Source organism: Salmo salar, unplaced genomic scaffold (assembly GCF_905237065.1).
Source record: "Salmo salar unplaced genomic scaffold, Ssal_v3.1, whole genome shotgun sequence".
Taxonomy (NCBI): Eukaryota; Metazoa; Chordata; class Actinopteri; order Salmoniformes; family Salmonidae; genus Salmo; species Salmo salar.
Window position 1 is genome coordinate 42,501 of NW_025549381.1, and position 17,500 is coordinate 60,000.

A 17,500-nucleotide genomic window follows, 5' to 3' on the forward strand; every position below is an offset into this window, starting at 1 on the left:
CACTTTGACTATATATGTTGTAGCAAGAGATTGTTTCTCGCTTACGGCCATATCAGCCTGGGTACGCCCGATCTCGTCTGATCTCGGAAGCTAAGCAGGGTTGGGCCTGGTTAGTACTTTGATGGGAGACTGCCTGGGAATACCAGGTGCTGTAAGCATTTTGTCCACGAGGGTGTGCTCTTGCACTATTTCATCAGCAACACTGCCTTGTAGTAAGCATTTAATGATGAATAGACTAAATGTCTGTTTTATCAGACTCACTTTGACTATATATGTTGTAGCAAGAGATTGTTTCTTGCTTACGGCCATACCAGCCTGGGTACGCCCGATCTCGTCTGATCTCGGAAGCTAAGCAGGGTCGTGCCTGCTTAGTACTTGGATGGGAGACCGCCTGGGAATACCAGGTGCTGTAAGCATTTTGTCCACGAGGGTGTGCTCTTGCTCTATTTCATCAGCAACACTGCCTTGTAGTAAGCATTTAATGATGAATTGACTAAATGCAGCTTCCTGCCTTTTTAATAGGATCAAATTTCCTTGTGTTTTCAATTAGCATCTGCCTTGTATTTATAAGACAAACAAGAATATTGTTGCTGAATGCAGCTTGTGTGTGCTTTATGCTCCTTTGCCCTGTTCAAATGATGAAAGGAAATAAAGTTTGTATTTTATCCAACTACCTGTGCTAAAAAGTGATGGGAACAGTGTTTGTAATTTCTTCTACTTTTTCAGTGACACAAAGTTCAAGCTGCTTATCTAATTGGTGAAAATGCAATGTCTGTTTATCACACTCACTTTGACTCTATATGTTGTAGCAAGAGATTGTTTCTCGCTTACGGCAATATCAGCTTGGGTACTCCCGATCTCGTCTGATCTCGGAAGCTAAGCAGGGTCGGGCCTGGTTAGTACTTGGATGGGAGACCGCCTGGGAATACCAGGTGCTGTAAGCATTTTGTCCACGAGGGTGTGCTCTTGCACTATTTCATCAGCAACACTGCCTTGTTGTAAGCATTTAATGATGAATTGACTAAATGTCTGTTTTATCAGACTCACTTTGACTATATATGTTGTAGCAAGAGATTGTTTCTCGCTTACGGCCATACCAGCCTGGGTACTCCCGATCTCGTCTGATCTCGGAAGCTAAGCAGGGTCGGGCCTGGTTAGTACTTGGATGGGAGACCGCCTGGGAATACCAGGTGCTGTAAGCATTTTGTCCACGAGGGTGTGCTCTTGCACTATTTCATCAGCAACACTGCCTTGTAGTAAGCATTTAATGATGAATTCACTAAATGTCTGTTTTATCAGACTCACTTTGACTATATAGTTTGTAGCAAGAGATTGTTTCTCGCTTACGGCCATACCAGCCTGGGTACGCCCGATCTCGTCTGATCTCGGAAGCTAAGCAGGGTCGTGCCTGGTTAGTACTTGGATGGGAGACCGCCTGGGAATACCAGGTGCTGTAAGCATTTTGTCCACGAGGGTGTGCTCTTGCACTATTTCATCAGCAACACTGCCTTGTAGTAAGCATTTAATGATGAATTGACTAAATGCAGCTTCCTGCCTTTTAATAGGATCAAATTTCCTTGTGTTTTCAATTAGCATCTGCCTTGTATTTATAAGACAAACAAGAATATTGTTGCTGAATGCAGCTTGTGTGTGCTTTATGCTCCTTTGCCCTGTTCAAATGATGAAAGGAAATAAAGTTTGTATTTTATCCAACTACCTGTGCTAAAAAGTGATGGGAACAGTGTTTGTAATTTCTTCTACTTTTTCAGTGACACAAAGTTCAAGCTGCTTATCTAATTGGTGAAAATGCAATGTCTGTTTATCACACTCACTTTGACTCTATATGTTGTAGCAAGAGATTGTTTCTCGCTTACGGCCATATCATCCTGGGTACCCCGATCTCGTCTGATCTCGGAAGCTAAGCAGGGTCGGGCCTGGTTAGTACTTGGATGGGAGACCGCCTGGGAATACCAGGTGCTGTAAGCATTTTGTCCACGAGGGTGTGCTCTTGCACTATTTCATCAGCAACACTGCCTTGTAGTAAGCATTTAATGATGAATTGACTAAATGTCTGTTTTATCAGACTCACTTTGACTATATATGTTGTAGCAAGAGATTGTTTCTCGCTTACGGCCATACCAGCCTGGGTACTCCCGATCTCGTCTGATCTCGGAAGCTAAGCAGGGTCGGGCCTGGTTAGTACTTGGATGGGAGACCGCCTGGGAATACCAGGTGCTGTAAGCATTTTGTCCACGAGGGTGTGCTCTTGCACTATTTCATCAGCAACACTGCCTTGTAGTAAGCATTTAATGATGAATTTACTAAATTTCTGTTTTATCAGACTCACTTTGACTATATATGTTGTAGCAAGAGATTGTTTCTCGCTCACGGCCATATCAGCCTGGGTACGCCCGATCTCGTCTGATCTCGGAAGCTAAGCAGGGTCGGGCCTGGTTAGTACTTTGATGGGAGACTGCCTGGGAATACCAGGTGCTGTAAGCATTTTGTCCACGAGGGTGTGCTCTTGCACTATTTCATCAGCAACACTGCCTTGTAGTAAGCATTTAATGATGAATAGACTAAATGTCTGTTTTATCAGACTCACTTTGACTAATTATGTTGTAGCAAGAGATTATTTCTCGTTTACTGCCATATCAGCCTGGGTACGCCCGGTCTCGTCTGATCTCGGAAGCTAAGCAGGGTCGCGCCTGGTTAGAACTTGGATGGGACACCGCCTGGGAATACCAGGTGCTGTAAGCATTTTGTCCACGAGGGTGTGCTCTTGCACTATTTCATCAGCAACACTGCCTTGTAGTAAGCATTTAATGATGAATTGACTAAATGCAGGTTCCTGCCTTTTTAATAGGATCAAATTTCCTTGTGTTTTCAATTAGCATCTGCCTTATATTTATAAGACAAACAAGAATATTGTTGCTGAATGCAGCTTGTGTGTGCTTTGTGCTCCTTTGCCCTGTTCAAATGATGAAAGGAAATAAAGTTTGTATTTTATCTAACTACCTGTGCTAAAAAGTGATGGGAACAGTGTTTGTAATTTCTTCTACTTTTTCAGTGACACAAAGTTCAAGCTGCTTATCTAATTGGTGAAAATGCAATGTCTGTTTATCACACTCACTTTGACTATATATGTTGTAGCAAGAGATTTTTCTCGCTTACGGCCATACCAGCCTGGGTACGCCCGATCTCGTCTGATCTCGGAAGCTAAGCAGGGTCGGGCCTGGTTAGTACTTGGATGGGAGACCCCTGGGAATAGCAGGTGCTGTAAGCATTTTGTCCACGAGGGTGTGCTCTTGCACTATTTCATCAGCAACACTGCCTTGTAGTAAGCATTTAATGATGAATTGACTAAATGTCTGTTTTATCAGACTCACTTTGACTATATATGTTGTAGCAAGAGATTGTTTCTCCCTTACGGCCATGTCAGCCTGGGTACGCCCGATCTCGTCTGATCTCGGAAGCTAAGCAGGGTCGGTACTGGTTAGTACTTGGATGGGAGACCGCCTGGGAATACCAGGTGCTGTACGCTTTTTGTCCACGAGGGTGTGCTCTTGCACTATTTCATCAGCAACACTGCCTTGTAGTAAGCATTTAATGATGAATTGACTAAATGCAGCTTCCTGCCTTTTTAATAGGATCAAATTTCCTTGTGTTTTCAATTAGCATCTGCCTTGTATTTATAAGACAAACAAGAATATTGTTGCTGAATGCAGCTTGTGTGTGCTTTATGCTCCTTTGCCCTGTTCAAATGATGAAAGGAAATAAAGTTTGTATTTTATCCAACTACCTGTGCTAAAAAGTGATGGGAACAGTGTTTGTAATTTCTTCTACTTTTTCAGTGACACAAAGTTCAAGCTGCTTATCTAATTGGTGAAAATGCAATGTCTGTTTATCACACTCACTTTGACTCTATATGTTGTAGCAAGAGATTGTTTCTCGCTTACGGCAATATCAGCCTGGGTACTCCCGATCTCGTCTGATCTCGGAAGCTAAGCAGGGTCGGGCCTGGTTAGTACTTGGATGGGAGACCGCCTGGGAATACCAGGTGCTGTAAGCATTTTGTCCACGAGGGTGTGCTCTTGCACTATTTCATCAGCAACACTGCCTTGTTGTAAGCATTTAATGATGAATTGACTAAATGTCTGTTTTATCAGACTCACTTTGACTATATATGTTGTAGCAAGAGATTGTTTCTCGCTTACGGCCATACCAGCCTGGGTACTCCCGATCTCGTCTGATCTCGGAAGCTAAGCAGGGTCGGGCCTGGTTAGTACTTGGATGGGAGACCGCCTGGGAATACCAGGTGCTGTAAGCATTTTGTCCACGAGGGTGTGCTCTTGCACTATTTCATCAGCAACACTGCCTTGTAGTAAGCATTTAATGATGAATTCACTAAATGTCTGTTTTATCAGACTCACTTTGACTATATAGTTTGTAGCAAGAGATTGTTTCTCGCTTACGGCCATACCAGCCTGGGTACGCCCGATCTCGTCTGATCTCGGAAGCTAAGCAGGGTCGTGCCTGGTTAGTACTTGGATGGGAGACCGCCTGGGAATACCAGGTGCTGTAAGCATTTTGTCCACGAGGGTGTGCTCTTGCACTATTTCATCAGCAACACTGCCTTGTAGTAAGCATTTAATGATGAATTGACTAAATGCAGCTTCCTGCCTTTTTAATAGGATCAAATTTCCTTGTGTTTTCAATTAGCATCTGCCTTGTATTTATAAGACAAACAAGAATATTGTTGCTGAATGCAGCTTGTGTGTGCTTTGTGCTCCTTTGCCCTGTTCAAATGATGAAAGGAAATAAAGTTTGTATTTTATCCAACTACCTGTGCTAAAAAGTGATGGGAACAGTGTTTGTAATTTCTTCTACTTTTTCAGTGACACAAAGTTCAAGCTGCTTATCTAATTGGTGAAAATGCAATGTCTGTTTATCACACTCACTTTGACTCTATATGTTGTAGCAAGAGATTGTTTCTCGCTTACGGCCATATCATCCTGGGTACTCCCGATCTCGTCTGATCTCGGAAGCTAAGCAGGGTCGGGCCTGGTTAGTACTTGGATGGGAGACCGCCTGGGAATACCAGGTGCTGTAAGCATTTTGTCCACGAGGGTGTGCTCTTGCACTATTTCATCAGCAACACTGCCTTGTAGTAAGCATTTAATGATGAATTGACTAAATGTCTGTTTTATCAGACTCACTTTGACTATATATGTTGTAGCAAGAGATTGTTTCTCGCTTACGGCCATACCAGCCTGGGTACTCCCGATCTCGTCTGATCTCGGAAGCTAAGCAGGGTCGGGCCTGGTTAGTACTTGGATGGGAGACCGCCTGGGAATACCAGGTGCTGTAAGCATTTTGTCCACGAGGGTGTGCCCCTGCACTATTTCATCAGCAACACTGCCTTGTAGTAAGCATTTAATGATGAATTGACTAAATGTCTGTTTTATCAGACTCACTTTGACTATATATGTTGTAGCAAGAGATTGTTTCTCGCTTACGGCCATACCAGCCTGGGTACTCCCGATCTCGTCTGATCTCGGAAGCTAAGCAGGGTCGGGCCTGGTTAGTACTTGGATGGGAGACCGCCTGGGAATACCAGGTGCTGTAAGCATTTTGTCCACGAGGGTGTGCCCCTGCACTATTTCATCAGCAACACTGCCTTGTAGTAAGCATTTAATGATGAATTGACTAAATGCAGCTTCCTGCCTTTTTAATAGGATCAAATTTCCTTGTGTTTTCAATTAGCATCTGCCTTGTATTTATAAGACAAACAAGAATATTGTTGCTGAATGCAGCTTGTGTGTGCTTTGTGCTCCTTTGCCCTGTTCAAATGATGAAAGGAAATAAAGTTTGTATTTTATCCAACTACCTGTGCTAAAAAGTGATGGGAACAGTGTTTGTAATTTCTTCTACTTTTTCAGTGACACAAAGTTCAAGCTGCTTATCTAATTGGTGAAAATGCAATGTCTGTTTATCACACTCACTTTGACTATATATGTTGTAGCAAGAGATTGTTTCTCGCTTACGGCCATACCAGCCTGGGTACGCCCGATCTCGTCTGATCTCGGAAGCTAAGCAGGGTCGGGCCTGGTTAGTACTTGGATGGGAGACCGCCTGGGAATACCAGGTGCTGTAAGCATTTTGTCCACGAGGGTGTGCTCTTGCACTATTTCATCAGCAACACTGCCTTGTATTAAGCATTTAATGATGAATTGACTAAATGTCTGTTTTATCAGACTCACTTTGACTATATATGTTGTAGCAAGAGATTGTTTCTCGCTCACGGCCATACCAGCCTGGGTACGCCCGATCTCGTCTGATCTCGGATGCTAAGCAGGGTCGGGCCTGGTTAGTACTTGGATGGGAGACCGCCTGGGAATACTAGGTGCTGTAAGCATTTTGTCCACGAGGGTGTGCCCCTGCACTATTTCATCAGCAACACTGCCTTGTAGTAAGCATTTAATGATGAATTGACTAAATGCAGCTTCCTGCCTTTTTAATAGGATCAAATTTCCTTGTGTTTTCAATTAGCATCTGCCTTGTATTTATAAGACAAACAAGAATATTGTTGCTGAATGCAGCTTGTGTGTGCTTTGTGCTCCTTTGCCCTGTACAAATGATGAAAGGAAATAAAGTTTGTATTTTATCCAACTACCTGTGCTAAAAAGTGATGGGAACAGTGTTTGTAATTTCTTCTACTTTTTCAGTGACACAAAGTTCAAGCTGCTTATCTAATTGGTGAAAATGCAATGTCTGTTTATCACACTCACTTTGACTATATATGTTGTAGCAAGAGATTGTTTCTCGCTCACGGCCATACCAGCCTGGGTACGCCCGATCTCGTCTGATCTCGGAAGCTAAGCAGGGTCGGTCCTGGTTAGTACTTGGATGGGAGACCGCCTGGGAATACCAGGTGCTGTAAGCATTTTGTCCACGAGGGTGTGCTCTTGCACTATTTCATCAGCAACACTGCCTTGTATTAAGCATTTAATGATGAATTGACTAAATGTCTGTTTTATCAAACTCACTTTGACTATATATGTTGTAGCAAGAGATTGTTTCTCGCTCACGGCCATACCAGCCTGGGTACGCCCGATCTCGTCTGATCTCGGAAGCTAAGCAGGGTCGGGCCTGGTTAGTACTTGGATGGGAGACCGCCTGGGAATACCAGGTGCTGTAAGCATATAGTGCCCCTGCACTATTTCATCAGCAATATTTTATTTTATATATAAATGCTTCCGCTCAGTGTTTGAGATCAATTGACACCCTTTACCATGGCACTTTGAGATTTATTTTAAATTGCAAAACCCTTACGCACCACTGCACTTTGTATACCAGGGTTGGCTGGCCTTCTCTAGTCACTCGTAGGCTCAGTCACTGGTATACTTTTATTTACAAAGCCATTTTGGGTTTACTACCTTTTTATTTGGGCATTTTTATTGTTCAGAAATGTGGTGGGTACTCTCTTCGTTCGAGGGACTTTATCTTGCTAACTGTTCCAAATGTCCGAACTGAATTTGGTAAAAGGGCTTTTATGTACTCTGCGCCATCGTCTTGGAATGCCTTACAAAATACTTTTAAACTGGAAGAACTTGTCCCGATTGGTATTTTTAAATCACTGATGAATGATCTTGAGACTGATTCCCTGACCTGTCAATGTTTTTAATTTGCTGTTTTTGATTTTGTTATATTCTTTGTTAATTTTATGGTTTTTACTAGATTACTTGTAGTTTTTCATGTTGTTTGTCTAATTTTTGTAATGACTTGGCGCTGCCTATCTTGGCCAGGACGCTCTTGAAAAAGAGATTTTAAATCTCAATGAGCCTTTCCTGGTTAAATAAAGGTTTAAAAAAAAAAAAAAAAAAAAAAAAAAAAAAAAACACTGCCTTGTAGTAAGCATTTAATGATGAATTGACTAAATGCAGCTTCCTGCCTTTTTAATAGGATCAAATTTCCTTGTGTTTTCAATTAGCATCTGCCTTGTATTTATAAGACAAACAAGAATATTGTTGCTGAATGCAGCTTGTGTGTGCTTTGTGCTCCTTTGCCCTGTTCAAATGATGAAAGGAAATAAAGTTTGTATTTTATCCAACTACCTGTGCTAAAAAGTGATGGGAACAGTGTTTGTAATTTCTTCTACTTTTTCAGTGACACAAAGTTCAAGCTGCTTATCTAATTGGTGAAAATGCAATGTCTGTTTATCACACTCACTTTGACTATATATGTTGTAGCAAGAGATTGTTTCTCGCTTACGGCCATACCAGCCTGGGTACGCCCGATCTCGTCTGATCTCGGAAGCTAAGCAGGGTCGGGCCTGGTTAGTACTTGGATGGGAGACCGCCTGGGAATACCAGGTGCTGTAAGCATTTTGTCCACGAGGGTGTGCCCCTGCACTATTTCATCAGCAACACTGCCTTGTAGTAAGCATTTAATGATGAATTGACTAAATGCAGCTTCCTGCCTTTTTAATAGGATCAAATTTCCTTGTGTTTTCAATTAGCATCTGCCTTGTATTTATAAGACAAACAAGAATATTGTTGCTGAATGCAGCTTGTGTGTGCTTTGTGCTCCTTTGCCCTGTTCAAATGATGAAAGGAAATAAAGTTTGTATTTTATCCAACTACCTGTGCTAAAAAGTGATGGGAACAGTGTTTGTAATTTCTTCTACTTTTTCAGTGACACAAAGTTCAAGCTGCTTATCTAATTGGTGAAAATGCAATGTCTGTTTATCACACTCACTTTGACTATATATGTTGTAGCAAGAGATTGTTTCTCGCTTACGGCCATACCAGCCTGGGTACGCCCGATCTCGTCTGATCTCGGAAGCTAAGCAGGGTCGGGCCTGGTTAGTACTTGGATGGGAGACCGCCTGGGAATACCAGGTGCTGTAAGCATTTTGTCCACGAGGGTGTGCCCCTGCACTATTTCATCAGCAACACTGCCTTGTAGTAAGCATTTAATGATGAATTGACTAAATGCAGCTTCCTGCCTTTTTAATAGGATCAAATTTCCTTGTGTTTTCAATTAGCATCTGCCTTGTATTTATAAGACAAACAAGAATATTGTTGCTGAATGCAGCTTGTGTGTGCTTTGTGCTCCTTTGCCCTGTTCAAATGATGAAAGGAAATAAAGTTTGTATTTTATCCAACTACCTGTGCTAAAAAGTGATGGGAACAGTGTTTGTAATTTCTTCTACTTTTTCAGTGACACAAAGTTCAAGCTGCTTATCTAATTGGTGAAAATGCAATGTCTGTTTATCACACTCACTTTGACTATATATGTTGTAGCAAGAGATTGTTTCTCGCTTACGGCCATACCAGCCTGGGTACGCCCGATCTCGTCTGATCTCGGAAGCTAAGCAGGGTCGGGCCTGGTTAGTACTTGGATGGGAGACCGCCTGGGAATACCAGGTGCTGTAAGCATTTTGTCCACGAGGGTGTGCTCTTGCACTATTTCATCAGCAACACTGCCTTGTATTAAGCATTTAATGATGAATTGACTAAATGTCTGTTTTATCAGACTCACTTTGACTATATATGTTGTAGCAAGAGATTGTTTCTCGCCACGGCCATACCAGCCTGGGTACGCCCGATCTCGTCTGATCTCGGATGCTAAGCAGGGTCGGGCCTGGTTAGTACTTGGATGGGAGACCGCCTGGGAATACTAGGTGCTGTAAGCATTTTGTCCACGAGGGTGTGCCCCTGCACTATTTCATCAGCAACACTGCCTTGTAGTAAGCATTTAATGATGAATTGACTAAATGCAGCTTCCTGCCTTTTTAATAGGATCAAATTTCCTTGTGTTTTCAATTAGCATCTGCCTTGTATTTATAAGACAAACAAGAATATTGTTGCTGAATGCAGCTTGTGTGTGCTTTGTGCTCCTTTGCCCTGTACAAATGATGAAAGGAAATAAAGTTTGTATTTTATCCAACTACCTGTGCTAAAAAGTGATGGGAACAGTGTTTGTAATTTCTTCTACTTTTTCAGTGACACAAAGTTCAAGCTGCTTATCTAATTGGTGAAAATGCAATGTCTGTTTATCACACTCACTTTGACTATATATGTTGTAGCAAGAGATTGTTTCTCGCTTACGGCCATACCAGCCTGGGTACGCCCGATCTCGTCTGATCTCGGAAGCTAAGCAGGGTCGGTCCTGGTTAGTACTTGGATGGGAGACCGCCTGGGAATACCAGGTGCTGTAAGCATTTTGTCCACGAGGGTGTGCTCTTGCACTATTTCATCAGCAACACTGCCTTGTATTAAGCATTTAATGATGAATTGACTAAATGTCTGTTTTATCAAACTCACTTTGACTATATATGTTGTAGCAAGAGATTGTTTCTCGCTTACGGCCATACCAGCCTGGGTACGCCCGATCTCGTCTGATCTCGGAAGCTAAGCAGGGTCGGGCCTGGTTAGTACTTGGATGGGAGACCGCCTGGGAATACCAGGTGCTGTAAGCATATAGTGCCCCTGCACTATTTCATCAGCAATATTTTATTTTATATATAAATGCTTCCGCTCAGTGTTTGAGATCAATTGACACCCTTTACCATGGCACTTTGAGATTTATTTTAAATTGCAAAACCCTTACGCACCACTGCACTTTGTATACCAGGGTTGGCTGGCCTTCTCTAGTCACTCGTAGGCTCAGTCACTGGTATACTTTTATTTACAAAGCCATTTTGGGTTTACTACCTTTTTATTTGGGCATTTTTATTGTTCAGAAATGTGGTGGGTACTCTCTTCGTTCGAGGGACTTTATCTTGCTAACTGTTCCAAATGTCCGAACTGAATTTGGTAAAAGGGCTTTTATGTACTCTGCGCCATCGTCTTGGAATGCCTTACAAAATACTTTTAAACTGGAAGAACTTGTCCCGATTGGTATTTTTAAATCACTGATGAATGATCTTGAGACTGATTCCCTGACCTGTCAATGTTTTTAATTTGCTGTTTTTGATTTTGTTATATTCTTTGTTAATTTTATGGTTTTTACTAGATTACTTGTAGTTTTTCATGTTGTTTGTCTAATTTTTGTAATGACTTGGCGCTGCCTATCTTGGCCAGGACGCTCTTGAAAAAGAGATTTTAAATCTCAATGAGCCTTTCCTGGTTAAATAAAGGTTTAAAAAAAATAATAATAAAAAAAAAAAAAAACACTGCCTTGTAGTAAGCATTTAATGATGAATTGACTAAATGCAGCTTCCTGCCTTTTTAATAGGATCAAATTTCCTTGTGTTTTCAATTAGCATCTGCCTTGTATTTATAAGACAAACAAGAATATTGTTGCTGAATGCAGCTTGTGTGTGCTTTGTGCTCCTTTGCCCTGTTCAAATGATGAAAGGAAATAAAGTTTGTATTTTATCCAACTACCTGTGCTAAAAAGTGATGGGAACAGTGTTTGTAATTTCTTCTACTTTTTCAGTGACACAAAGTTCAAGCTGCTTATCTAATTGGTGAAAATGCAATGTCTGTTTATCACACTCACTTTGACTATATATGTTGTAGCAAGAGATTGTTTCTCGCTTACGGCCATACCAGCCTGGGTACGCCCGATCTCGTCTGATCTCGGAAGCTAAGCAGGGTCGGGCCTGGTTAGTACTTGGATGGGAGACCGCCTGGGAATACCAGGTGCTGTAAGCATTTTGTCCACGAGGGTGTGCCCCTGCACTATTTCATCAGCAACACTGCCTTGTAGTAAGCATTTAATGATGAATTGACTAAATGCAGCTTCCTGCCTTTTTAATAGGATCAAATTTCCTTGTGTTTTCAATTAGCATCTGCCTTGTATTTATAAGACAAACAAGAATATTGTTGCTGAATGCAGCTTGTGTGTGCTTTGTGCTCCTTTGCCCTGTTCAAATGATGAAAGGAAATAAAGTTTGTATTTTATCCAACTACCTGTGCTAAAAAGTGATGGGAACAGTGTTTGTAATTTCTTCTACTTTTTCAGTGACACAAAGTTCAAGCTGCTTATCTAATTGGTGAAAATGCAATGTCTGTTTATCACACTCACTTTGACTATATATGTTGTAGCAAGAGATTGTTTCTCGCTTACGGCCATACCAGCCTGGGTACGCCCGATCTCGTCTGATCTCGGAAGCTAAGCAGGGTCGGGCCTGGTTAGTACTTGGATGGGAGACCGCCTGGGAATACCAGGTGCTGTAAGCATTTTGTCCACGAGGGTGTGCCCCTGCACTATTTCATCAGCAACACTGCCTTGTAGTAAGCATTTAATGATGAATTGACTAAATGCAGCTTCCTGCCTTTTTAATAGGATCAAATTTCCTTGTGTTTTCAATTAGCATCTGCCTTGTATTTATAAGACAAACAAGAATATTGTTGCTGAATGCAGCTTGTGTGTGCTTTGTGCTCCTTTGCCCTGTTCAAATGATGAAAGGAAATAAAGTTTGTATTTTATCCAACTACCTGTGCTAAAAAGTGATGGGAACAGTGTTTGTAATTTCTTCTACTTTTTCAGTGACACAAAGTTCAAGCTGCTTATCTAATTGGTGAAAATGCAATGTCTGTTTATCACACTCACTTTGACTATATATGTTGTAGCAAGAGATTGTTTCTCGCTACGGCCATACCAGCCTGGGTACGCCCGATCTCGTCTGATCTCGGAAGCTAAGCAGGGTCGGGCCTGGTTAGTACTTGGATGGGAGACCGCCTGGGAATACCAGGTGCTGTAAGCATTTTGTCCACGAGGGTGTGCCCCTGCACTATTTCATCAGCAACACTGCCTTGTAGTAAGCATTTAATGATGAATTGACTAAATGCAGCTTCCTGCCTTTTTAATAGGATCAAATTTCCTTGTGTTTTCAATTAGCATCTGCCTTGTATTTATAAGACAAACAAGAATATTGTTGCTGAATGCAGCTTGTGTGTGCTTTGTGCTCCTTTGCCCTGTTCAAATGATGAAAGGAAATAAAGTTTGTATTTTATCCAACTACCTGTGCTAAAAAGTGATGGGAACAGTGTTTGTAATTTCTTCTACTTTTTCAGTGACACAAAGTTCAAGCTGCTTATCTAATTGGTGAAAATGCAATGTCTGTTTATCACACTCACTTTGACTATATATGTTGTAGCAAGAGATTGTTTCTCGCCACGGCCATACCAGCCTGGGTACGCCCGATCTCGTCTGATCTCGGAAGCTAAGCAGGGTCGGGCCTGGTTAGTACTTGGATGGGAGACCGCCTGGGAATACCAGGTGCTGTAAGCATTTTGTCCACGAGGGTGTGCTCTTGCACTATTTCATCAGCAACACTGCCTTGTATTAAGCATTTAATGATGAATTGACTAAATGTCTGTTTTATCAGACTCACTTTGACTATATATGTTGTAGCAAGAGATTGTTTCTCGCTTACGGCCATACCAGCCTGGGTACGCCCGATCTCGTCTGATCTCGGATGCTAAGCAGGGTCGGGCCTGGTTAGTACTTGGATGGGAGACCGCCTGGGAATACTAGGTGCTGTAAGCATTTTGTCCACGAGGGTGTGCCCCTGCACTATTTCATCAGCAACACTGCCTTGTAGTAAGCATTTAATGATGAATTGACTAAATGCAGCTTCCTGCCTTTTTAATAGGATCAAATTTCCTTGTGTTTTCAATTAGCATCTGCCTTGTATTTATAAGACAAACAAGAATATTGTTGCTGAATGCAGCTTGTGTGTGCTTTGTGCTCCTTTGCCCTGTACAAATGATGAAAGGAAATAAAGTTTGTATTTTATCCAACTACCTGTGCTAAAAAGTGATGGGAACAGTGTTTGTAATTTCTTCTACTTTTTCAGTGACACAAAGTTCAAGCTGCTTATCTAATTGGTGAAAATGCAATGTCTGTTTATCACACTCACTTTGACTATATATGTTGTAGCAAGAGATTGTTTCTCGCTACGGCCATACCAGCCTGGGTACGCCCGATCTCGTCTGATCTCGGAAGCTAAGCAGGGTCGGTCCTGGTTAGTACTTGGATGGGAGACCGCCTGGGAATACCAGGTGCTGTAAGCATTTTGTCCACGAGGGTGTGCTCTTGCACTATTTCATCAGCAACACTGCCTTGTATTAAGCATTTAATGATGAATTGACTAAATGTCTGTTTTATCAAACTCACTTTGACTATATATGTTGTAGCAAGAGATTGTTTCTCGCTTACGGCCATACCAGCCTGGGTACGCCCGATCTCGTCTGATCTCGGAAGCTAAGCAGGGTCGGGCCTGGTTAGTACTTGGATGGGAGACCGCCTGGGAATACCAGGTGCTGTAAGCATATAGTGCCCCTGCACTATTTCATCAGCAATATTTTATTTTATATATAAATGCTTCCGCTCAGTGTTTGAGATCAATTGACACCCTTTACCATGGCACTTTGAGATTTATTTTAAATTGCAAAACCCTTACGCACCACTGCACTTTGTATACCAGGGTTGGCTGGCCTTCTCTAGTCACTCGTAGGCTCAGTCACTGGTATACTTTTATTTACAAAGCCATTTTGGGTTTACTACCTTTTTATTTGGGCATTTTTATTGTTCAGAAATGTGGTGGGTACTCTCTTCGTTCGAGGGACTTTATCTTGCTAACTGTTCCAAATGTCCGAACTGAATTTGGTAAAAGGGCTTTTATGTACTCTGCGCCATCGTCTTGGAATGCCTTACAAAATACTTTTAAACTGGAAGAACTTGTCCCGATTGGTATTTTTAAATCACTGATGAATGATCTTGAGACTGATTCCCTGACCTGTCAATGTTTTTAATTTGCTGTTTTTGATTTTGTTATATTCTTTGTTAATTTTATGGTTTTTACTAGATTACTTGTAGTTTTTCATGTTGTTTGTCTAATTTTTGTAATGACTTGGCGCTGCCTATCTTGGCCAGGACGCTCTTGAAAAAGAGATTTTAAATCTCAATGAGCCTTTCCTGGTTAAATAAAGGTTTAAAAAAATAATAATAAAAAAAAAAAAAAAAACACTGCCTTGTAGTAAGCATTTAATGATGAATTGACTAAATGCAGCTTCCTGCCTTTTTAATAGGATCAAATTTCCTTGTGTTTTCAATTAGCATCTGCCTTGTATTTATAAGACAAACAAGAATATTGTTGCTGAATGCAGCTTGTGTGTGCTTTGTGCTCCTTTGCCCTGTTCAAATGATGAAAGGAAATAAAGTTTGTATTTTATCCAACTACCTGTGCTAAAAAGTGATGGGAACAGTGTTTGTAATTTCTTCTACTTTTTCAGTGACACAAAGTTCAAGCTGCTTATCTAATTGGTGAAAATGCAATGTCTGTTTATCACACTCACTTTGACTATATATGTTGTAGCAAGAGATTGTTTCTCGCTTACGGCCATACCACCCTGGGTACGCCCGATCTCGTCTGATCTCGGAAGCTAAGCAGGGTCGGGCCTGGTTAGTACTTGGATGGGAGACCGCCTGGGAATACCAGGTGCTGTAAGCATTTTGTCCACGAGGGTGTGCCCCTGCACTATTTCATCAGCAACACTGCCTTGTAGTAAGCATTTAATGATGAATTGACTAAATGCAGCTTCCTGCCTTTTTAATAGGATCAAATTTCCTTGTGTTTTCAATTAGCATCTGCCTTGTATTTATAAGACAAACAAGAATATTGTTGCTGAATGCAGCTTGTGTGTGCTTTGTGCTCCTTTGCCCTGTTCAAATGATGAAAGGAAATAAAGTTTGTATTTTATCCAACTACCTGTGCTAAAAAGTGATGGGAACAGTGTTTGTAATTTCTTCTACTTTTTCAGTGACACAAAGTTCAAGCTGCTTATCTAATTGGTGAAAATGCAATGTCTGTTTATCACACTCACTTTGACTATATATGTTGTAGCAAGAGATTGTTTCTCGCTACGGCCATACCAGCCTGGGTACGCCCGATCTCGTCTGATCTTGGAAGCTAAGCAGGGTCGGGCCTGGTTAGTACTTGGATGGGAGACCGCCTGGGAATACCAGGTGCTGTAAGCATTTTGTCCACGAGGGTGTGCCCCTGCACTATTTCATCAGCAACACTGCCTTGTAGTAAGCATTTAATGATGAATTGACTAAATGCAGCTTCCTGCCTTTTTAATAGGATCAAATTTCCTTGTGTTTTCAATTAGCATCTGCCTTGTATTTATAAGACAAACAAGAATATTGTTGCTGAATGCAGCTTGTGTGTGCTTTGTGCTCCTTTGCCCTGTTCAAATGATGAAAGGAAATAAAGTTTGTATTTTATCCAACTACCTGTGCTAAAAAGTGATGGGAACAGTGTTTGTAATTTCTTCTACTTTTTCAGTGACACAAAGTTCAAGCTGCTTATCTAATTGGTGAAAATGCAATGTCTGTTTATCACACTCACTTTGACTATATATGTTGTAGCAAGAGATTGTTTCTCGCTTACGGCCATACCAGCCTGGGTACGCCCGATCTCGTCTGATCTCGGAAGCTAAGCAGGGTCGGGCCTGGTTAGTACTTGGATGGGAGACCGCCTGGGAATACCAGGTGCTGTAAGCATTTTGTCCACAGGGTGTGCTCTTGCACTATTTCATCAGCAACACTGCCTTGTATTAAGCATTTAATGATGAATTGACTAAATGTCTGTTTTATCAGACTCACTTTGACTATATATGTTGTAGCAAGAGATTGTTTCTCGCTTACGGCCATACCAGCCTGGGTACGCCCGATCTCGTCTGATCTCGGATGCTAAGCAGGGTCGGGCCTGGTTAGTACTTGGATGGGAGACCGCCTGGGAATACTAGGTGCTGTAAGCATTTTGTCCACGAGGGTGTGCCCCTGCACTATTTCATCAGCAACACTGCCTTGTAGTAAGCATTTAATGATGAATTGACTAAATGCAGCTTCCTGCCTTTTTAATAGGATCAAATTTCCTTGTGTTTTCAATTAGCATCTGCCTTGTATTTATAAGACAAACAAGAATATTGTTGCTGAATGCAGCTTGTGTGTGCTTTGTGCTCCTTTGCCCTGTACAAATGATGAAAGGAAATAAAGTTTGTATTTTATCCAACTACCTGTGCTAAAAAGTGATGGGAACAGTGTTTGTAATTTCTTCTACTTTTTCAGTGACACAAAGTTCAAGCTGCTTATCTAATTGGTGAAAATGCAATGTCTGTTTATCACACTCACTTTGACTATATATGTTGTAGCAAGAGATTGTTTCTCGCTTACGGCCATACCAGCCTGGGTACGCCCGATCTCGTCTGATCTCGGAAGCTAAGCAGGGTCGGTCCTGGTTAGTACTTGGATGGGAGACCGCCTGGGAATACCAGGTGCTGTAAGCATTTTGTCCACGAGGGTGTGCTCTTGCACTATTTCATCAGCAACACTGCCTTGTATTAAGCATTTAATGATGAATTGACTAAATGTCTGTTTTATCAAACTCACTTTGACTATATATGTTGTAGCAAGAGATTGTTTCTCGCTTACGGCCATACCAGCCTGGGTACGCCCGATCTCGTCTGATCTCGGA

At 41.7% G+C, this 17,500-nt stretch overlaps 34 non-coding genes and 6 pseudogenes across 34 annotated transcripts in view; all 40 read left to right on the forward strand.

The window, feature by feature from the left end:
- Positions 1 to 39: 39 nt before the first annotated feature.
- Positions 40 to 158, forward strand: LOC123736894 (5S ribosomal RNA). Its single transcript, XR_006766483.1, has one exon. It is a non-coding gene; the product is annotated as a 5S ribosomal RNA (ribosomal RNA).
- A 139-nt stretch (positions 159 to 297) lies between these two features.
- LOC123736946 (5S ribosomal RNA) lies at positions 298 to 416 on the forward strand. The gene has a single exon (XR_006766535.1). It is a non-coding gene; the product is annotated as a 5S ribosomal RNA (ribosomal RNA).
- A 409-nt stretch (positions 417 to 825) lies between these two features.
- LOC123736919 (5S ribosomal RNA) lies at positions 826 to 944 on the forward strand. The gene has a single exon (XR_006766508.1). It is a non-coding gene; the product is annotated as a 5S ribosomal RNA (ribosomal RNA).
- Positions 945 to 1,083: 139 nt separating this feature from the next.
- LOC123737048 (5S ribosomal RNA) lies at positions 1,084 to 1,202 on the forward strand. Its single transcript, XR_006766590.1, has one exon. It is a non-coding gene; the product is annotated as a 5S ribosomal RNA (ribosomal RNA).
- Positions 1,203 to 1,341: 139 nt separating this feature from the next.
- LOC123736887 (5S ribosomal RNA) lies at positions 1,342 to 1,460 on the forward strand. Its single transcript, XR_006766476.1, has one exon. It is a non-coding gene; the product is annotated as a 5S ribosomal RNA (ribosomal RNA).
- Positions 1,461 to 1,868: 408 nt separating this feature from the next.
- LOC123736921 (5S ribosomal RNA) lies at positions 1,869 to 1,986 on the forward strand. Its single transcript, XR_006766510.1, has one exon. It is a non-coding gene; the product is annotated as a 5S ribosomal RNA (ribosomal RNA).
- A 139-nt stretch (positions 1,987 to 2,125) lies between these two features.
- On the forward strand, positions 2,126 to 2,244 carry LOC123737050 (5S ribosomal RNA). Its single transcript, XR_006766592.1, has one exon. It is a non-coding gene; the product is annotated as a 5S ribosomal RNA (ribosomal RNA).
- Positions 2,245 to 2,383: 139 nt separating this feature from the next.
- LOC123736960 (5S ribosomal RNA) lies at positions 2,384 to 2,502 on the forward strand. Its single transcript, XR_006766550.1, has one exon. It is a non-coding gene; the product is annotated as a 5S ribosomal RNA (ribosomal RNA).
- Positions 2,503 to 2,641: 139 nt separating this feature from the next.
- On the forward strand, positions 2,642 to 2,760 carry LOC123737016 (uncharacterized; annotated as a pseudogene).
- Positions 2,761 to 3,168: 408 nt separating this feature from the next.
- On the forward strand, positions 3,169 to 3,286 carry LOC123736932 (5S ribosomal RNA). Its single transcript, XR_006766521.1, has one exon. It is a non-coding gene; the product is annotated as a 5S ribosomal RNA (ribosomal RNA).
- A 139-nt stretch (positions 3,287 to 3,425) lies between these two features.
- Positions 3,426 to 3,544, forward strand: LOC123737014 (uncharacterized; annotated as a pseudogene).
- A 409-nt stretch (positions 3,545 to 3,953) lies between these two features.
- On the forward strand, positions 3,954 to 4,072 carry LOC123736883 (5S ribosomal RNA). The gene has a single exon (XR_006766472.1). It is a non-coding gene; the product is annotated as a 5S ribosomal RNA (ribosomal RNA).
- Positions 4,073 to 4,211: 139 nt separating this feature from the next.
- LOC123737051 (5S ribosomal RNA) lies at positions 4,212 to 4,330 on the forward strand. Its single transcript, XR_006766593.1, has one exon. It is a non-coding gene; the product is annotated as a 5S ribosomal RNA (ribosomal RNA).
- Positions 4,331 to 4,469: 139 nt separating this feature from the next.
- On the forward strand, positions 4,470 to 4,588 carry LOC123736888 (5S ribosomal RNA). Its single transcript, XR_006766477.1, has one exon. It is a non-coding gene; the product is annotated as a 5S ribosomal RNA (ribosomal RNA).
- Positions 4,589 to 4,997: 409 nt separating this feature from the next.
- LOC123737054 (5S ribosomal RNA) lies at positions 4,998 to 5,116 on the forward strand. The gene has a single exon (XR_006766596.1). It is a non-coding gene; the product is annotated as a 5S ribosomal RNA (ribosomal RNA).
- A 139-nt stretch (positions 5,117 to 5,255) lies between these two features.
- On the forward strand, positions 5,256 to 5,374 carry LOC123737052 (5S ribosomal RNA). Its single transcript, XR_006766594.1, has one exon. It is a non-coding gene; the product is annotated as a 5S ribosomal RNA (ribosomal RNA).
- Positions 5,375 to 5,513: 139 nt separating this feature from the next.
- LOC123737053 (5S ribosomal RNA) lies at positions 5,514 to 5,632 on the forward strand. Its single transcript, XR_006766595.1, has one exon. It is a non-coding gene; the product is annotated as a 5S ribosomal RNA (ribosomal RNA).
- A 409-nt stretch (positions 5,633 to 6,041) lies between these two features.
- Positions 6,042 to 6,160, forward strand: LOC123736911 (5S ribosomal RNA). The gene has a single exon (XR_006766500.1). It is a non-coding gene; the product is annotated as a 5S ribosomal RNA (ribosomal RNA).
- A 139-nt stretch (positions 6,161 to 6,299) lies between these two features.
- LOC123736958 (5S ribosomal RNA) lies at positions 6,300 to 6,418 on the forward strand. Its single transcript, XR_006766548.1, has one exon. It is a non-coding gene; the product is annotated as a 5S ribosomal RNA (ribosomal RNA).
- Positions 6,419 to 6,827: 409 nt separating this feature from the next.
- LOC123736926 (5S ribosomal RNA) lies at positions 6,828 to 6,946 on the forward strand. The gene has a single exon (XR_006766515.1). It is a non-coding gene; the product is annotated as a 5S ribosomal RNA (ribosomal RNA).
- A 139-nt stretch (positions 6,947 to 7,085) lies between these two features.
- LOC123736859 (5S ribosomal RNA) lies at positions 7,086 to 7,204 on the forward strand. The gene has a single exon (XR_006766448.1). It is a non-coding gene; the product is annotated as a 5S ribosomal RNA (ribosomal RNA).
- A 1,064-nt stretch (positions 7,205 to 8,268) lies between these two features.
- On the forward strand, positions 8,269 to 8,387 carry LOC123736922 (5S ribosomal RNA). The gene has a single exon (XR_006766511.1). It is a non-coding gene; the product is annotated as a 5S ribosomal RNA (ribosomal RNA).
- Positions 8,388 to 8,796: 409 nt separating this feature from the next.
- LOC123736933 (5S ribosomal RNA) lies at positions 8,797 to 8,915 on the forward strand. Its single transcript, XR_006766522.1, has one exon. It is a non-coding gene; the product is annotated as a 5S ribosomal RNA (ribosomal RNA).
- A 409-nt stretch (positions 8,916 to 9,324) lies between these two features.
- Positions 9,325 to 9,443, forward strand: LOC123736945 (5S ribosomal RNA). Its single transcript, XR_006766534.1, has one exon. It is a non-coding gene; the product is annotated as a 5S ribosomal RNA (ribosomal RNA).
- Positions 9,444 to 9,582: 139 nt separating this feature from the next.
- Positions 9,583 to 9,700, forward strand: LOC123737007 (uncharacterized; annotated as a pseudogene).
- Positions 9,701 to 10,109: 409 nt separating this feature from the next.
- On the forward strand, positions 10,110 to 10,228 carry LOC123736866 (5S ribosomal RNA). Its single transcript, XR_006766455.1, has one exon. It is a non-coding gene; the product is annotated as a 5S ribosomal RNA (ribosomal RNA).
- A 139-nt stretch (positions 10,229 to 10,367) lies between these two features.
- LOC123736956 (5S ribosomal RNA) lies at positions 10,368 to 10,486 on the forward strand. The gene has a single exon (XR_006766546.1). It is a non-coding gene; the product is annotated as a 5S ribosomal RNA (ribosomal RNA).
- Positions 10,487 to 11,547: 1,061 nt separating this feature from the next.
- LOC123736967 (5S ribosomal RNA) lies at positions 11,548 to 11,666 on the forward strand. The gene has a single exon (XR_006766557.1). It is a non-coding gene; the product is annotated as a 5S ribosomal RNA (ribosomal RNA).
- A 409-nt stretch (positions 11,667 to 12,075) lies between these two features.
- Positions 12,076 to 12,194, forward strand: LOC123736978 (5S ribosomal RNA). The gene has a single exon (XR_006766562.1). It is a non-coding gene; the product is annotated as a 5S ribosomal RNA (ribosomal RNA).
- A 409-nt stretch (positions 12,195 to 12,603) lies between these two features.
- Positions 12,604 to 12,721, forward strand: LOC123736936 (5S ribosomal RNA). The gene has a single exon (XR_006766525.1). It is a non-coding gene; the product is annotated as a 5S ribosomal RNA (ribosomal RNA).
- Positions 12,722 to 13,130: 409 nt separating this feature from the next.
- LOC123736973 (uncharacterized) lies at positions 13,131 to 13,248 on the forward strand (annotated as a pseudogene).
- Positions 13,249 to 13,387: 139 nt separating this feature from the next.
- Positions 13,388 to 13,506, forward strand: LOC123736908 (5S ribosomal RNA). The gene has a single exon (XR_006766497.1). It is a non-coding gene; the product is annotated as a 5S ribosomal RNA (ribosomal RNA).
- A 409-nt stretch (positions 13,507 to 13,915) lies between these two features.
- On the forward strand, positions 13,916 to 14,033 carry LOC123736987 (uncharacterized; annotated as a pseudogene).
- A 139-nt stretch (positions 14,034 to 14,172) lies between these two features.
- On the forward strand, positions 14,173 to 14,291 carry LOC123736989 (5S ribosomal RNA). Its single transcript, XR_006766563.1, has one exon. It is a non-coding gene; the product is annotated as a 5S ribosomal RNA (ribosomal RNA).
- A 1,062-nt stretch (positions 14,292 to 15,353) lies between these two features.
- LOC123736828 (5S ribosomal RNA) lies at positions 15,354 to 15,472 on the forward strand. The gene has a single exon (XR_006766417.1). It is a non-coding gene; the product is annotated as a 5S ribosomal RNA (ribosomal RNA).
- A 409-nt stretch (positions 15,473 to 15,881) lies between these two features.
- On the forward strand, positions 15,882 to 15,999 carry LOC123736972 (uncharacterized; annotated as a pseudogene).
- Positions 16,000 to 16,408: 409 nt separating this feature from the next.
- Positions 16,409 to 16,527, forward strand: LOC123737000 (5S ribosomal RNA). Its single transcript, XR_006766564.1, has one exon. It is a non-coding gene; the product is annotated as a 5S ribosomal RNA (ribosomal RNA).
- A 138-nt stretch (positions 16,528 to 16,665) lies between these two features.
- LOC123736909 (5S ribosomal RNA) lies at positions 16,666 to 16,784 on the forward strand. The gene has a single exon (XR_006766498.1). It is a non-coding gene; the product is annotated as a 5S ribosomal RNA (ribosomal RNA).
- A 409-nt stretch (positions 16,785 to 17,193) lies between these two features.
- Positions 17,194 to 17,312, forward strand: LOC123736868 (5S ribosomal RNA). Its single transcript, XR_006766457.1, has one exon. It is a non-coding gene; the product is annotated as a 5S ribosomal RNA (ribosomal RNA).
- A 139-nt stretch (positions 17,313 to 17,451) lies between these two features.
- LOC123737011 (5S ribosomal RNA) overlaps positions 17,452 to 17,500 on the forward strand; it is a 119-nt gene continuing 70 nt past the window's right edge. Inside the window, exon 1 of the ribosomal RNA XR_006766565.1 lies at positions 17,452 to 17,500. This exon is cut by the window's right edge and continues 70 nt beyond it. This is a non-coding gene — a ribosomal RNA (5S ribosomal RNA).